Source organism: Schistocerca piceifrons, chromosome 4, assembly GCF_021461385.2.
Source record: "Schistocerca piceifrons isolate TAMUIC-IGC-003096 chromosome 4, iqSchPice1.1, whole genome shotgun sequence".
Lineage (NCBI taxonomy): Eukaryota > Metazoa > Arthropoda > Insecta > Orthoptera > Acrididae > Schistocerca > Schistocerca piceifrons.
This window is the reverse complement of record NC_060141.1, coordinates 300,759,257-300,777,807: the sequence shown is the minus strand read 5'-3', so window position 1 is coordinate 300,777,807 and position 18,551 is coordinate 300,759,257. Positions and strand designations below refer to the sequence as shown.

At 40.2% G+C, this 18,551-nt stretch overlaps 1 protein-coding gene across 1 annotated transcript in view; it reads left to right on the top strand.

Annotated features, from left to right (window-relative positions):
- LOC124795805 (atrial natriuretic peptide receptor 1-like) overlaps positions 1-18,551 on the top strand; it is a gene marked incomplete at its 3' end in the record, with an annotated part of 376,775 nt that overhangs the window by 328,433 nt on the left and 29,791 nt on the right. The window lies entirely within an intron of this gene.

The following is an 18,551-nucleotide window of genomic DNA, read 5'->3' as shown; positions in this document are numbered from 1 at the left end:
TCAACAGTATATGGAGGTGATAGAATGAAGGCTATCATAATTGGATGACATTGCTGCCTGGTAAACCTTTTGGGGTATAAGATCATGGTCCAAGAAACTCTTCTGTTCCTAACGTTTCATCCAGTCCTGTGCTAGACATCTTCAGAGGCATTTCTCATCCATTGAGTCCTATCAACAAGACTCAATGGAGGAGCAACACCTCTGAAGATGTCCAGCACAGTTCCGGATGAAATGTTAGAAACAGAAGAGTTTTGTGGACCATGACCTTATACCCCAAAAGGTTTACCAGCAGCAGTATAAGTAGAATTTGATTCCTCAGATTTATAAATGTTCCACATATGTTTCTGGGATTAAGAATAAGAGATCTCAATGTGTACTTCAAAAGCACATCTAAACCAGATCAATACTCAACTTTAAAACTGTTGTGCTTGCTGAATTTTTCAGTCTTAAAAAGTTAATCTGCAGGTGTGTGTCTAACACATACATGATTGTAGGTGAAAAATAGTGACAAGTGACAAGCCCCCCTATAAGCATCGGCTGTTACATGTCTCTTAAGGGAGGACTTTGTTTCATGAGCATGTGGGAATATATTCTCAACTGGATGCACACCACTTCTTAACACCAAATTTGAAGATTCCTTCTACCTTATTGAGATATTTTTGATCATGCAAATTGTTATTTAGTAATGATGCTCTACTAAATCAATTACAATGAAGTTCTAAAGCTATACCCTCGACTTTATTTGTATCTAGTTTATTCTGAAGATGCTCCTTACGTTGTAAACATTTATTCTCCGCTGACTTAATCATAGTTTCTACTTCTACTTTATAGGTAAAATATGTAATTCCTGGTGTACAGCCACATGTGTAACTGCAACCATACTGCAGATCAACTAAAGTGAATTTATTATGCAATTTTTTATGACATGAGGGATGCACTGAATTTTCTAAATAATACTTATCCCATGAAACTTTTCGTTGGTGGGAGGACTAGAATGAAGTGCACTCAGCCCTGTGATGCCAATTGAGGAGCTGCTTGAGTGAGAGGTAGTGGCTCCAAAGACATGAAAGCTGACAAAGACCAGGAGAGCAGCATGCATTTTTAATACAAAATTTCATAAATCGCTGATTTTGAATAGTTACTTTTTAAATATGCCAGTTGTTGCTAAAATGCTTAGTTATTTTAGTTGCTACCCTTTACATAGACTTCAGTGTTAAAGTTACATTATTTAGTACAACCAACTATCTAACAAACAATGTCAAAGATTATTATCTACTGAACTATTTATGAATTCAGTATTTGTAAATTCTTAATCCTTTGCAGTATTTACTATGACCAGGACTTGTGTTTACTAATTCCATCACAACCCTGATTCCATCAACTACCACTTTATATTTCCCAATGGAGATGCCAATACTTGCATTTTTCTCTCACACAGGAGATCAGTCCATAAATGCAGTCCAGAACCAGAGACTCAATTATTAGGAAAGTGTATAATGTTGCAACATTTCATATTTTAATTGTTATATGGTCCTGCTGTGTCATATTTCGCAATCTGGTGCCAATTTCTCCCTGAATCCAGCAGCTACTTACAGCCAAGGTAAAAACATCAGTGCTTTCACAGACCCCGTTATACAAGTCAGTGGATATCACACTAGCTGCAAAACTATATCATGTATAAGCAAGGTTAGAATATTCACTACATAAGCACTTAATGGAGACTGTGATATGGTAATGTGTCAGCTGTCACATTTAACTGTATTGGAGCATAGATTTCCCAAATGTCACGTCCTTTATTACACTTAACGAGTGAGACTATTTGGTAAGTGCCCCTACCACATTCCTCAAATACCAGTACTGGGATTACAGTGATGTAGTTAGTTTTCAAGACTGGAGGTGGACATACAGTTTCCATCATCTGTCACATTTTTACTTGGACTCAGATTACTCCAATTCTGATTCTGCCACTGGTGAGTAAAATTATAGTGCATATAACTTAGATTATACCAGTTATTGTGACAGTTCTGCTTCTGCTGATTGAAATGATCGTTGTTTTCTGTCATTTATTATTGTTAAGGTTATTACTGTGTGCTCTCCCAGCACATCCTGCTGACCAGAATGATTGCCACGGTGATTTCACTTTCTGTAAATGTTATCATTGTTAATGAACCTTCCACTCTGCAAAGAGGCTCTTGTACCCTCATGAGTCAAATTTGTATAACATAAAATAGACATGAATTCGATGTTCAGTTCTGATACATTGGTCAATTTTTCTCAGATGTGTGTGGGCATTTTTGTGTTTAATATTCTCACCCACATTCTGGTGCAACAAATGATTGTCCCAGTACCTTGTCTTACCCAAATAATTCTCAAAATACTTCCTGGGAGACTACATTCACATGCCTGGAATGGTTCCAGGTTAAAAATTTATTTACATAACAATTCTTGCACTCTGGAAAACAAATATTTGGCTAGAAGACCTTTTCGACTCATCATATGCTCTACAGTATTCAGCTACTTCTGTAGTCCATAACACAATGTTCCCCTGATATATCCTGTGGCAAAGGCTATTCTTTGTGCATCTGTCCAGGAATGTGGTCTCGCTCCATGAAAAGTTCTTAAAACTACCACAGGGTGAACATTCTTTTTATCTGGTTGCAAATACCTGAAACTACCCATGTCGAATTAAACTCTCCTCCACCATCATGGAAGTGAAGTATGGTACAACCCCATATCACATGGTGAATTATGTGAGGATAGGATTAGCAGGTTAGAGCGCACACACTTTGTCTTGTTCAGCATAAGTTTGGTAAAGAAATATTTCTTGGAGCCTTGTGCAACTGATTTCTCATCACGTACTATTATGTCTTGATCTAGTTTTCTGGTTGCTTTACCCAATTCATTCTCCACCTGGATGTTGGGTTGATTATGTCACAGTGACATTTCACTAAAAATTCTAATAATAGCACCTTGGAATTTTGTGCTGGCCAATGGAGAGATTTGTTCATCCTTTTAGACAGCCAAGAAGCGATTTCTTTGGCTAACTGCTTTTTTTGTCACTTGAATTGCTCATTTATTCTTCTTGTTGATCAGTAAAATCATTCAATTTATTTGAGAGCTGCTGAACAGTTTTGGATAAATCAGACTGCATCTGTTAACCTCACTTATTTCCCCTGATAATGTCTACACAGTCTCAGATATGCTTGTGTGGGATACTTTTAATGCTGGTTTATCATCATTAATTCCTCACCAAAGCATCATACATTGTTGTAATTTCAGTGATCTCTAACATAATAGTGACATCTACTGTAGACGGTCCATCCTGTTTTTTAGACATTATATCAAGTTCTGTAGTCACCGTGTTCTGTTACCTTGTAAATTCACCTACATGACTTAATATGAAAGACATTGTGAAAGACACCATCTCTAATTTTCTTTATAATGCAGCTAATGGATCTGTGGATTGATTAGCCTGCATGACATTCTCTTCTTCTTCAGCGTTATATTCTTCTACTACATTATCTTCATGAGTCTCCAAGTTTAACATCAGTGCCCTTGTTCTTATCACACCATGGAGCTGACAAACCTTTGAAACTTTCAGTCTCTTCCTTGTTAAAATAAATAAGTACTGCATTAAATTTCCTATCATCATCTTGTGACAATGATCGTTGCATCATAATATGGCATTTAGAAAAAAAGAAAAGAAAGAAAAGCGTACTATCTATAGACCTCTAACCTCATTGTTGTGGCAGCACGCATATACCCCTTTCTGACTGCTTAATACTACCTCCAACTTCATTTAATTACTATAAATTATTAAAAACTATTATGGTGAACTCTGAGATATTGTAATTGAGCACCTGATACAAGCAAGGCAGTATGAAAATGCATAAATTGTCATTTGTGTTTGTTACTCTACTGATAAACTTCCAACTTCTCTTGGTGTGCTATTGGTTTGATCTTTACTGGTTTTCTTTCTCCACTCAAGTCCCAATTAGTACAGCTTCATCAAAAATAAAATAGTATACTCTTTAGTTTATTCAATTTGAAAGTTAAAATTTTGCGTCTTCAAACAAGCACCAGTTATAAATTATTAAAAACTATTATGGTGAACTCTGAGATATTGTAATTGAGCACCTGATACACGCAAGTCAGTATGAAAATGCATAAATTGTCATATGTGTTTGTTACTCTACTGATAAACTACCATCTTCTCTTGGTGTGTTATTGGTTTGATCTCTACTGGTTTTCTTTCTCCACTCAAGTCCCAATTAGTACAGTTTCATCAAAAAGAAAATAGTATACTCTTTAGTTTATCCAATATGTGGAAATTAAAATTTTGCCTCTTCAAACAAGCACCAGTTATAATCACTAATTTATTCAGCAAGCAGAATATACTGTGATATATCTGCATGTCCTATTCAGTGAAAAACAATTTGGCTTTACAACAAGCAAAGCTGAATCTAGTTTCTGAAAAATTACTCCACAGTGCAGGTTCAATAACCATAAGAAAACTAATGATCATATACAGATTCCATAATGGAATCAACCAAATAGAAATTGTACAATAGTATATACTTCCCATAATATATACTCTTTCTTTGACCACAAAAATCCATTACTTTAGTAACTCTTTTGAATATTTCAACATCAGGGTTAATTTTGTTACGAACAACAACTTGAAGAAGTTATGTATGTGTGCAGACTGAAAAAACGAATGACATGAATCGGAATGTGGACTAAGGAGGGAGGCATAGTAGAGTAATCCATGCAGTTGGGCAAAGCCATTGGCCAGTGAGGTGTAGTGGTTAGGGCATGTGCCTAGTGTGCATTCTTACTTGAATGAAAGCACACACAGAAACTTCAGAAATTATGCTATAACAACATCATTCCTTACTATTGATTATGACTTTATGCAGTGAATTATTATCTTTCTTGATTAGAAATTACTGTTTTCACAGACTCAAAAATGAACACATGAAATTTCAAATTACTGTAATTAATATAACTAAGTTGTTACTTATAGGACATTCAGTTATCCAAATAGTGTTACATGATGACAGGTGAATGTGGAAGGAATAAACACAAATGTAAATGTAAGATAACATAGTAAAAGATAAACATATCAAGTACTTGTTGTGCATTTTCAACTTCTCATGGCATAATAAATAGTCCATTAAATTTTGGGCAAGCAGCTGCACAAATAAAATTTCCTCAACTGATATTTCACCGATGTATCATCCTGCCATCCTCAGAGTGAGTCACAAGACTGATGACAAGATGCCAAGCGCAGCCTTATATGCTCCACCATGGCAGTACTGCACATGCAAGTCACAGTTGCTGGTCAGCAGCAAAGAAATGTGCTTACACTTATGCAGCCTGTGGTGAAGGCGTACTGACATTCAATTCACTTATCGATGTATGTTTGGCGGTGGTGATACTATGAAAACTTTTCTGCAGCTTAATTACCCCAAGAACCGAATTCCAGGCTTTGTCCAAATTAAAACCACTATCTCTATTTATTAAATTATTAGCAAATCTAATCTCTATAGCTTCCTTGAAGACAGATTTCCAAAAGGAAGAGGTGGATGTTAAAATCTTCACATCACTGTAATTCATGGAATACCCTGTATCAATACAATGTTCGGCCATTGCTGACTTGTCTGACTGTGATAAGTGTGTGTTTCTTTGATGCTCCACACATCTCTCATGAGCAGTGCGTGTTGTTTGACTTATGTATGACTTTGCACAATTTCCACACAAGGAATCTGATATACACCCACTTTATGAAGCAGTAAATCGGCCTTTACAGAGCCTAGTAAAGCTGTAATCTTTGTGGGGGCCGGAAGATCACCTTAACACAGTTTTTCTCAATAATATGGCCTATCTTCAAGGAAAGAGCACCCACATAGGGCGAAAATGCACTTGATCTGAAGGAATTACTATCTTCTTCCCCATCACATACCTACATTCTAGATTTTGCACTGAATGCTCTACAAATTTGTTGCGGAGGAAATCCATTCACTTTAAAAATGCTCTTGAGGTATATGAGCTCTTCTTGCAAATTATCTTTATCGGATATACAGTGCACCCTATGCACTAAGGTCTTAAGGACACCTATGATCTGTGAAGGGTGATGGCAACTGCTGGCACGTAGATCTAGATTTGTGTGTGTTGGTTTCCGCTATAAGGCATGTCCTAATGTGCCATCAACTTTACAACAAACAACAACATCCAAAAAGAGGAGGCAGCCATCTTTTTCTGTTTCTAAAGTAAATTTGATACTAGCATGGATAGAATTCAAATGCTTGAGAAATCAATATAATTCATCCATCCTGTGCGGCCACACCACAAACATGTCGTCCACGTACCTCCAGAAGACCATTGGTCTAAAACTTGCTGTCCAGTGCCTTGTCCTCAAAGTCTTCCATGAATAAATTAGCTGCCAGAGGGCAGATGGGGCTTCCCATAGCAACGCCATCAATTTGCTCATAAAACTCACTGTTAAACAGAAAATAATGTGATAAAAATACAAGTTCAAATAACGCTGTAATGTTCTTATCAAAATGTTGGCCAATAAGAGATAAAGAGTCCTTTAAAGGTACCTTGGTATATAATGATACCATGTCAAAACTAACAGGCACGTCAATACTATTTAGCCTGACATTGCTAAGTCTCTCAATAAAATCCATAGAATTACAAATGTGGTGCCTATATCTTCCTACCAATGGTTTTAATAAGGAAGATAAATATTTGGCAGAAAAATATGTTGGTGCACCAATAGTGCCCATTATAGGCCTCGTAGACAAGTCCTCTAGATGCTCATCCTTATCCAACTTGTGAACTTCAGGAAGCCCATAAAATCTTGGTGGTAATGCACCTCGCACTTCTAAACTTCTTATGACTTCCTTTGGTACTGATGAAGCGTTCAGCAAAGCAGCAGTCCTTATTGTCACCTTGTTGGTATTATCTTTGTTAATCTTCTGGTATGCACCAGAACTAAGTAAACCACATGTCTTTTCCTTGTAGACTTCCTGAGGCAGAATGATGGCAGCATTACCTTTATCAGCACGCAAGATGACTGTGTCAGTATCCTCACACAGCTTTCATATCGCACAGCTTTCTTCCTTGGAAACTTTGCTGATATCATCTTCCATCATTGCCATTGAAGAAGCTGTCCAACCGCTAACAGAGGACTCTGCTGAAGAAATCAGACGCGAAACCTGTCAAGCAATTACGCAACATTGTCCACAAAGAAGTAATGTTTCCAAGGAAGAAAGATGTGCAATACAAAAGCTGCTGCCAGGAAGTTTCAGAAAATATATGTTTTTATTAGCTGTTACCCAGCACTGCAATTTCACATCAGTAGCTTTTTTATGATAAATGTTGTTGGGCAAGTGAACTACTGTAAGGGCAATAGCATCAGCTGCCCTCAAATGTCTACCTGTTTGGGTAAGCATAGCTTATGATGTGCACCCAGCTCTGTCCCCACCCAAGTTGTCCCAACATTCAATGTGTCTGCATGTGCAGCATCACTGCCAGGCAGTGCATACAGGGAAGCATGTGCAGGAGCATGCATCATGGTAATGAAGCAGCCATGCATCATACAATATTCACATTAAGCAACAAGCAGCATGAAAATATGGATTAAACACACTGAAGATTGTCTAAACATTCTATTCATTACTTTTAATCACATCATGTAAACATATCAACCAATAAAGGCATTTCCACAAACAAGATAAAAATCAATGGTGAAAGACAAATAGCTTTTCCCAAGAGTAATTATTTTTCCTAATTCATACAACATTCTTCAAATCAATAAGTATCTTTTACTGTATGCTTTCATAGGAGCTTATGTTCTTCGTCAGGGTTCAAGCTAACTCCTTACCAAATTTCACCAAAATTAGTTCAGCGGGTTAGTCATGAAACATAACAGACAGATTTTTGAATTTATATTAGTATGTACGTGGATAGCATGGATAAATCTTTCAATTATGATATCTTTTTTTCTGTCACCCAATTTTGATGAAAAACAGCCTATACGGTGCCCTGAGCTAATCCCATGTTACCTGTGAGAACCTCATAAAAGAAATTAGCATGTTCAAACAGAGACAGACAGGTACAACACTTTTAGGTGAAACTATAGATCACAATATCTGTTTCTCCATTATCCAGTTATGATTGAATAAACCCTATATGATGGACCAAGCCATGCTCAAGTGTCCACAACAACCTCATGAAAATTCATCCAGTAGTCTGAAGAGTACTGTGTTCGAATAGACAAATGAGACGGTTTTAGTAAAACTTAAAATCATGAAATCTTTTTTCTGTCATCAAAATGATTTTGATGAGCTAAAGCCTATACAAGGCAACAGGCTATGCTCAAGTTACCTGCAAAACCCCCATGAAAATTCACCTAGTAGATTTAGGGAAGTATGTACAGATAGATAGACATGGCAGTTTTACAGATTTATTATTAGTATAGAAGATATAGATGTGTGAAAAAATCAGATAACTGAGGTAGGGACAGTACGGTATGCTAAATAATTACAATTTAAATGAAGAAGTTCAAGGATGGAATGCCTATAAAACATTTCTCACATTTTGCAGTAGTATGATTTTATACTGAACAAAAATATTTTTCACAATACTAACTACATTTTTGTATCAAAAGATAACTGTTCACATAATGAATAATAAAATTTCTTGATTTTGCATGTTTATGTGACATTTTCTATGATTTGAACAAATTAAACAATGGAAGGTTACTTTGTTTTCAAGAAACATCCATCTTCAAAATTATTTTCTTTGTTTTCAAATGAAATTGATGGGACGAGTAACTTTATTGAATATTATGTTCACATGTTATGGTTGACAGAAATGTTCTCACTAATTATAAGCAAGTAAGTAAAAAACTTTTGCTGAAAATGAGCCAGTGTACTGTGTATAGTTATCATGTATTGTGTATTTAAAAATTAAAATGGTATCAAATACTTCAATTCCAAAAGTGGTATCAGACAGTTCATTTTCTCTAACTGTCCTAAATCTTGTTACTTTATACCCTTCATCTTTAAAATATGTACTGTTTACTTTTCAAAAAGTTGTTACCATTAACTAAATAGCAATGTCAGGACTGTTCTCACATTTACTTTCAAACATTGGTTGTCTTAACATCGGTTTGCATACCCGCCATTTTAGGTTCACTGGCAATAAAACCACATGTAGGCACTCTGATACTACACTGTAGACAGAAGTGCTAGAGACACCCTATTCAATAATAAACACTTTATTAACAGAGTCTATTTATGCAAAGATTGCACCACATACCAAAAATTATACACAACATGGCGGAACAAGAGCACAGAAAGTAAGTCAAGGAAGTTTGTTCTCACAAAGGTGGTGGTCAACTCATACTGAGTCAACTGCCACCACAAAGCCCCCATCCCCTCTCCCCTCCCTGCCCCCCCCCCCCCCCCCCACACACCATGGAAGTGCAGAGCACAAGGAGGTCATAGGATGGAGGAGCTCCCAATGTGATGAGAGGCTGCATGACCAGCCGTGTCATAGCTGCCACAGGGGAAAAGTGAGATTGGACCAATGCTGTGTGAGAAAGAAGGAGGTGAGGAAAGCAAGTAAATTTTAGTGCCAAAACTGTAGGTGGAGCAGATGACCTGCACAGGATAAAGGAATGTGAGGGGAGGGGGAGCGGGTTGTAGACACGGAGAGAAGAGAGACGATAATGGTAAGCTGCCTGGAGGAGTCAATGGAGGCAGTAATGCTGACCTCACCTGCATAATGAGGTAAATGATAATGTGTGCAGTGATGGAGTCATCAAAGGAGCAGGAAGGGGGCACATGAATGCATGAATTATGTGATAGGATGCATTCAACTAATGTGGGTAAGGCAGAGGGGAGAAGAGGATTGGAGTTCTCGACATACCCTGTGGGAAGGACCAAAGTTTCACCATCAGTACCTCAGCTAAAGATGACTGAAGATCCTCTCTAAAGGTGGTACATATGCATAAGAAAATCCACAGCAATGCTTCCGCGTAGCCACTGCTGTGATTGATGGGTGCCACTTTCAGAATGCAATGCCAGCATTTCACATGTCTATTACTTTGTGGGCAGTAGGTGCTGGTACAGAACTTGGTAACACCGCATAGATTATAGAGCTTAGCAAAAAGGAGTATTTTGAATTGCTGACCCTGATCTGTAGTGATGACGGGCAGCCAAAGTGGGCCAGCCAAGTGTGAACAAAAGCACAGCCCACCAAGTCAGCATCCTTGTGGGATGTTAAAATGTCCAAGAGGAGACAGCACATGTTTCCCAACCTTTCATGTGCATGCCCTGGCATGGAAGTCATTTTTGATGTTTGGCCACACAGAGCACTCAGTAAGCAGTTGCATGATGGCTTTGATGCCTAGATTGGCAGGGTCCGAATGGCACTGAAGATTGTACATCACAGGGCAGGAGGAATTATGGGGTGTTACACAATATTGGAACAGCTGACCCAAGTAGGAGTTGGAATTCCACTGTAAGGGGTGTAGCCAAGTCTTGTAACAGATTCTGTACATTACAATCTTGTTGCTATAAGTGAGCCAGCTTGTCCAGCTGAAGCGGTTAAAATAATGGAGCTAATTCTCAACATGTAGCCCTTGACAACAATGTCAGCACCTTCAATACAACGGACATCTGTAGTGTACTGAGAAATGAAGTCCATATGTCAAAAACGATGACGTGAGAGTCATTGTCAGGGTTATGTAATGCATCTGCAAGGAGTCAATGGTCTATAAAGGTGGCAACCTCATGACCTCCAATGTCTTCACAGAAGTATATCTTTACCTTATGAATAGCATATAACTCTCTGTCAAAAGCAAACTATTTGCACTGGGAGGAGGACAGTTTCTTGGAGAAGAAGAGAAGCAGCTGTGAGATGTCACCTATATGTTGCTGAACCATGGTGCTAATACAGGAGTCAACAGCATTCGTGGTAATAGAGATGCATGCATTGGCAATGGGAGTGCATGAGTGTGGCAGCACTGGAGTGCACAACCTTGAGATTTTCAAAAGCTTGTAATGTAGATTTATACGAGGGTGATCACAAAAGTAAGGTCTTCTATTTTTTTATAAGTACAGAACTCTGTTTGTGTGGCAGTTGGTCACACTGTAATAAAGAGTGCTTCACATACTGTGTGTAAAAATGTGCACCCCACACTGAGGCACTCAGTCTTGTCTTGGCAGCTGTTGAGAATGGAGCTCCCATTGGATGTTACTGCCAAGTGTGAATTGCATGCAGTTATTCAGTTTTTGAACGCAAAGGGCACTGCGCTGATTGAAATCTATTTCCAATTGATGGAAGTCATGCATGGATGTCAAAAATGTTCGTAAGTGGTGTCGGATTGAAATTCACGACGAACAAAGGAGCGGGAGACTGTCAATTTCTGAGGAGACAGTGTTGAAGGTTGGGCAAAGCATGCGTGAAGATCGGCGGATCACCCTGGATGATCTCTGCAGGTTGGTTCCTGAGGTTTCCCAAAGTACCACTCACAGAATTTTAACCGAAACATTGAAATACCGGAAGGTGTGTGCAAGATGGGTGCCACGCATGCTGACTGAGGTCCAGATGCGACAAAGAGTTGATGGTTCCCACACATTTCTTCACTGCCTTGCGGCCGAACAGGACAACTTTCTGGACTCAATTATCATGGGTGATGAAACCTGGGCATACCACTTTACATCTGAGACCAAGCAATAATTACGCCAGTGGTGGCATCTTTCTTCACCAAAGCCGCGGAAATTCAAACAAACACAGTCTGCCAGTAAAGTCATGACAACCATTTTTTGGGATCAGAAAGGGGTATTGTTGGTCGACTTTATGCCCAGTGGGACCACAATGAACACTGACAGGTACTGTGAGACTCTGAAAAAACTCAAACGGGCAATTCAGAACTGGAGAGGAGGAATGTTGAGCAAAGGCATACACATTCTCCATGACAACACTCGCCCACACATTGCTCAGCAAACTGTTTCTCTCATGCAACAGTTTCAGTGGGACATAATCACCCACCCACCCTATAGTCCCGACTTGGTGCTCAGTGACTGTCACCTGTTCCCTAAGTTAAAAGAACACTTGGCCGGAAAGCGATTCAGCTCCGATGACGAGGTGAAAGAAGAGGTTCATAACTTTCTGAACGGCATGGCAGCGAGCTGGTATGACATGGGCATACAAAAACTGCCACAGCGTCTACAAAAATGCATTGAAAGAAATGGTGATTATGTTGAAAAATAGCTAAATGTTCAAGCTGTAAACTGATGTAAACCATTGTAGAAATAAACAGGTATATGTACTCATAAAAAAATAGGAGACCTTACTTTTGGGATTACCCTCATACCAGTTCACTCTAAGCAGTCCATAAGTGCTCTTGTCTGCTAAGGCATCTGTGAGAGGGGCTTGAAGTGAGGCAGCATAGGGTAGATGGTACCTGAAAAGGTTTACCATAGCCAGAAACCTGCAAAGATCACAGTAGGTTTCAGATAGTGGTAGGCCAGAGATGAAGGCAACATGATCAAAAGTCGGGTGCATGCCTGCAGTAGTAACTTCATGACCAAGTAATGTGACACTAGAGAAGCATATTTGAGTTTTATCATGATTAATTTTGATACTGTTGTCCATGAGGACTTGTAACACAATTGATAAGTGTTTCTCATGTTTGTCATTGGAAGAGGAAAAGATAAGTATGCCATCCAGATATGCATAGGAGAATGGCAGTGGGAAAAATGGAAAATCAATAAAGTGCTGCCAGGTTTTGGTGGCATTTGTCAGTCCATAAGGCATGGAACAATATTCAAATAGGCCGAATGGTGTAATGATTTTTGGGATATCATTAGAAACCTGATGGTAGGCCTTGAAGCAGTCTATGACCCTAAACACATTTGCACTGTGTAGCTGTTGTGTGAAGTCTTGGATGTGTGGAATGGGATGACTGTCAGTTACTGTGAGCATGTTCAGTTTGCAGTAGTCCCCATACAACCTGTAGATACCATCTTTCTTAGTGATCAGGTGGATATGTGAAGACCAGTAACTAGAAGAGGGGTGAACTACACCCATGTCTAACAATTCCTGCACAGTAGCCTTAGCATGGTGTCATTTATTAGCTGTGAGACACCTTGCCATATAACAGACAGGAGGAGCTCCACGTTCATTAACCTATGAAAGGTACTGTTTGGAATAGCCATGAGGTGTGAAGAGGGCATGGGAGCATCACACACTACACTGGCAGATGAGGAGTCACTGACCTGTTAAGCCTGTGGCTCGGTAGTGTGGTTTCATCAGCTGAAGTTAAAGCAGGTGTATCATGGCGGGAACAGCATCAGCTGCCCTATGTGCACATGTCAGGTTGTCAGGAAAGTCCACTAGCAGTTGACGAAGAGTGTTGTTGCTGCCATAAAGGGCGTCATTGACATAATGTTGGAGTAAGAGCTCAATGAGGGAGGTAGTGAGTTGAGCTGTCAAAAGTACACACTCAGATGAGGAATGGATAAATGTGTCATATCAACACATAGGGGCTGTAGCCAGTGGAGCCAAGGAACCTGGTATGTGTGTGTCAGAAGTATGATGCAACAGCACAGTTGGATGGATGTCCAGTGAGAGGCTTAAGTTCTTACAGAAGTCAGTTCCAAGGAAAGACTGTTGCATCTGCTCTATGGAAGGTCCATGGGAACTGCAGATCAGAAGTGAGCTGAAGCAGTAGCATGGCAAGGGTAGGATGCTCAACAGAGCAAAATCTGGTAAAATAATGCTTGCATCCACACTACTGTCAATCAGGAAGCACATGTTGGTTAACCTCTTGAGTCCGTAGAGGTGTTTGGATATGAGATGATCGTTGTATGATTGATTTTGGAGTTGGCACCCTGGAGAAGAAGTGTGCGATATGGCACCCACTGTGGTCCACATGGCAGGTGGAACCTACACAATTGGTTGTTGGGGAGAGAAGCAGGACATGAAGTTCTGACATCCACTGCCGTGCTGTGCTGGGAGCCATCAAGAGGAGAAGGGGAGGATTGGGGGAGCAGGGAATTCACCAAGTGCAGTTGATCCGATGCTAGGAGATTGCTCTGTCTCATGATGCATGAGATCTCATTTGACCTACTCCAGGTAGGCTGAAGGAGGGGCGCCTGTATCCATAGCAGGACTACCAATGTGGGTAACAGAATCCATTCTTGCAGAAGTGGTGAGCTGGTGGTGACACATGACTTGTTACATGCAATCCACATGTCAAAGTATACATCCCAATGGTTTTGTAGACAAAGATATGAGCTACTGCTGGATGTTGTATGGAACTTGATAATCCAAATGGCTCATAAGGCAGCATCCGCCAGGGGCACGTAGATGACACCAGAGTTGAGAGGGTGTTCTGTCGCTGATTTGTTTCACATGGATCACATGATGAAGTGCTTCCTCCAGTGAATGAGAAAGGTTCTTGACAATGATCTGCCTCTTGTTGAGTTGTCTGGAGGGAGAACATGGTGTTGGGGTGATATCACTAACAAGTTCCAGGTCAGCGTGTAAGTGTCCAATGAGACTTACAAGTGTGCATTGTCACTGGTGCCAGCATTGGAGCACAAAACCACATACAGATGAGGACTGTATGCTCGATGTAGCGAGGGCAGCATGCAACAACTGTCCAGTGCCTGACATCTTAGCAGTAGTGGAGGATCACTTCAGGATGTCATACATTGCAGCAGACATGGTAAGCACAGATGGCACATGACCAGTGCAGCAGAAATGGCTATGGCCATTATATCATGAAAGAATCTGGAATACTCAAACTGAGCAGACAGGGTCGCACTGCCTCAAGATCAAAAAATGACACAGGTTGGGAGGGATAGATGCTCACTTACTTCACAGTCTGACATGGGTACACGAGGACAGGATCCTGTTTTATCACCACTTGCTCAAGCTGAGCATTCATTGTGCTGCAGCCCAAAGTGTGCAAAATGGCTGCTGTTGACAGCTGGCAGCAGCAGAACCCAGCCTAGGGATGTGAAGGCAGCATATGTGGCTGTGAGTGCATACTTGAAGCTGTGTTTGACATACTTGAGGCAACACTCTGTACTGCACTCAAATATAGAGGCTGGCACACAACATCCAAAATGTGATACGATGAGGCAGAACTGGTCATGGGCAACATTGTTCATAACAAATGGTGATGATCACTGTGGAAAGTCGATGTGGTGCAGGAATGCACAATAATAATGGGATCATCATTATGGATACTCCATTACTGTGCTATAGTTGGAAGTACTGGAGATACACTATTAAATAATAAACACTTTATTAATGTAGTCTTTTTGCACAAAAATTGCATCAGGTACCAAAAATGACACACAACATGGCTGAACAGGGACAAACTGAAAATAAGTCAAAGAAGTTAGTCCTCATAGAGGTGATGGTGAACTACTCAAACTGAGTTGACTGCCATCACATCACAAAATTCACACAGCTATCATTAATCTCTCCTTCATCCCCCATACTTCACATACACTGGGAAAAGATCAACACAGTATGAAGTTCAAAAGATGTACATATTCTGAAACTAACTAAACATTTTTTGGGGAGCACTCCCTACCATACTAGTTTACACAGACCTTAATGTACAGTACATCCATCTAGTCCGAGAGCTGATGACTCACCATTTTAATGTTGGTATTCCCTGAAGGGGAGGCAGTGGTGAATACCAGATTAACTGTGCAGTTTTCAGTGTGTACTATAATGACAGTGAAGAGTGCTAATGTACACTGGGCAGTTTTCAGTGTGTACTATAATGACAGTGAAGAGTGCTAATGTACAAACAGCCAGAAAGTACACAAGTAAATTAATAACTCTTAAACAAAACTTGCACTATTTTGAATTTACTGTGCTCTATTCCAAAAGCACAGAACATCATATCAAGACATAGCCATGCTCAATAGAGTCTTACACACATACAGCCACTGTTATGAAATGTTTAAAGAAACAGAGAATACTGCATAACAGATGTAAAAGAAAACACAGGGCTGTATATAGAGAGATACTGAATGAAAGGCATTTGGCTGTGAAAAGGACAGTGCGTGAACTCTTCAGTTATTATCACAGCTAAATATTATCATATGAAACTTCCTGGCAGATTAAAACTGTGTGCCCAACCGAGACTCGAACTCGGGACCTTTGCCTTTCGCGGGCAAGTGCTCTACCGTCTGAGCTACCGAAGCAGGACTCACGCCCGGTCCTCACAGCTTTACTTCTGCCAGCATCTCGTCTCCTACCTTCCAAACTTTACAGAAGCTCTCCTGCGAACATTGCAGAACTGGCACTCCTGAAAGAAAGGATACTGCAGAGACATGGCTTAGCCACAGCCTGGGGGATGTTTCCAGAATGAGATTTTCACTCTGCAGCAGAGTGTGCACTGATATGAAACTTCCTGGCAGATTAAAACTGTATGCCCGACTGAGACTTGAACTCGGGACCTTTGCCTTTCGCGGGCAAGTGCTCTAAAGTTTGGAAGGTAGGAGACGAGATACTGGCAGAAGTAAAGCTATGAGGACCGGGCGTGAGTCGTGCTTCGGTAGCTCAGATGTAGAGCACTTGCCCGCGAAAGGCAAAGGTCCCGAGTTCGAGTCTCGGTCGGGCACACAGTTTTAATCTGACAGGAAGTTTCATATCAGTGCACACTCCGCTGCAGAGTGAAAATCTCATTCTGGAAACATCCCCCAGGCTGTGGCTAAGCCACGTCTCCGCAGTATCCTTTCTTTCAGGAGTGCCAGTTCTGCAAGGTTCGCAGGAGAGCTTCTGTAAAGTTTGGAAGGTAGGAGACGAGATACTGGCAGAAGTAAAGCTGTGAGGACCGGGCGTGAGTCGTGCTTCGGTAGCTCGGATGGTAGAGCACTTGCCCGCGAAAGGCAAAGGTCCCGAGTTCGAGTCTCGGTCAGGCACACAGTTTTAATATGCCAGGAAGTTTCATATCAGCGCACACTCCGCTGCAGAGTGAAAATCTCATTCTGGAAACATCCCCCAGGCTGTGGCTAAGCCATGTCTCCGCAGTATCCTTTCTTTAAGGAGTGCCAGTTCTGCAAGGTTCACAGGAGAGCTTCTGTAAAGTTTGGAAGGTAGGAGACGAGATACTGGCAGAAGTAAAGCTGTGAGGACCGGGCGTGAGTCGTGCTTCGGTAGCTCGGATGGTAGAGCACTTGCCCGCGAACGGCAAAGGTCCCGAGTTCGAGTCTCGGTCAGGCACACAGTTTTAATATGCCAGGAAGTTTCATATCAGCGCACACTCTGCTGCAGAGTGAAAATCTCATTCTGGAAACATCCCCCAGGCTGTGGCTAAGCCATGTCTCCGCAGTATCCTTTCTTTCAGGAGTGCCAGTTCTGCAAGGTTCGCAGGAGAGCTTCTGTAAAGTTTGGAAGGTAGGAGACAAGATACTGGCAGAAGTAAAGGTGTGAGGACTGGGCGTGAGTCGTGCTTCGGTAGCTCAGATGGTAGAGCACTTGCCCGCGAAAGGCAAAGGTCCCGAGTTCGAGTCTTGGTCGGGCACACAGTTTTAATCTGCCAGGAAGTTTCATATCAGCGCACACTCCGCTGCAGAGTGAAAATCTCATTCTATTATCATATGTTCTCTCAGAAATCCCAATTAAATTCTCATCATATGTAAATGCTGTTAGTATCACCAAAGTTAGTGTTCACAAACTCACGGATGAGACAGGAATGATGGCAGCAACCCAAAATCAGAAATGCTTAATTCCTTTTTTCAAATATTCCTTTACAAAAGAAAATTCAGGAGTTACCCCAGTGTACTTCTCTTATCATTGCAAAGATGAGCGAAATAATGTTATTGTCAGTGGCACTGAAAAAGAGCTGAAATCAATTAGATTAGATTAATACTAGTTCCATGGATCATGAATACGATATTTCGTAATGATGTGGAACGAGTCAAATTTTCCAGTACATGACATAATTAAGTTAATTTAACAACATACTTAAGTTAATATAACAACTTTTTTATTTTTTGTTTTTTTTTATTTTTTATTTTTTTTAAATATTTTTTGTGTTTTTTCCTTTTTTTTCTTAATTTACATCTAAAAATTCCTCTATGGAGTAGAAGGAGTTGTCATTCAGAAATTCTTTTAATTTCTTCTTAAATGCTTGTTGGTTATCTGTCAGACTTTTGATACTATTTGGTAAGTGACCAAAGACTTTAGTGCCAGTATAATTCACCCCTTTCTGTGCCAAAGTTAGATTTAATCTTGAATAGTGAAGATCATCCTTTCTCCTAGTATTGTAGTTATGCACACTGCTATTACCTTTGAATTGGGTTTGGTTGTTAATAACAAATTTCATAAGAGAGTAGATATACTGAGAAGCTACTGTGAATATCCCTAGATCCTTAAGTAAATGTCTGCAGGATGATCTTGGGTGGACTCCAGCTATTATTCTAATTACACCCTTTTGTGCAATAAATACTTTATTCCTCAGTGATGAATTACCCCAAAATATGATGCCATATGAAAGC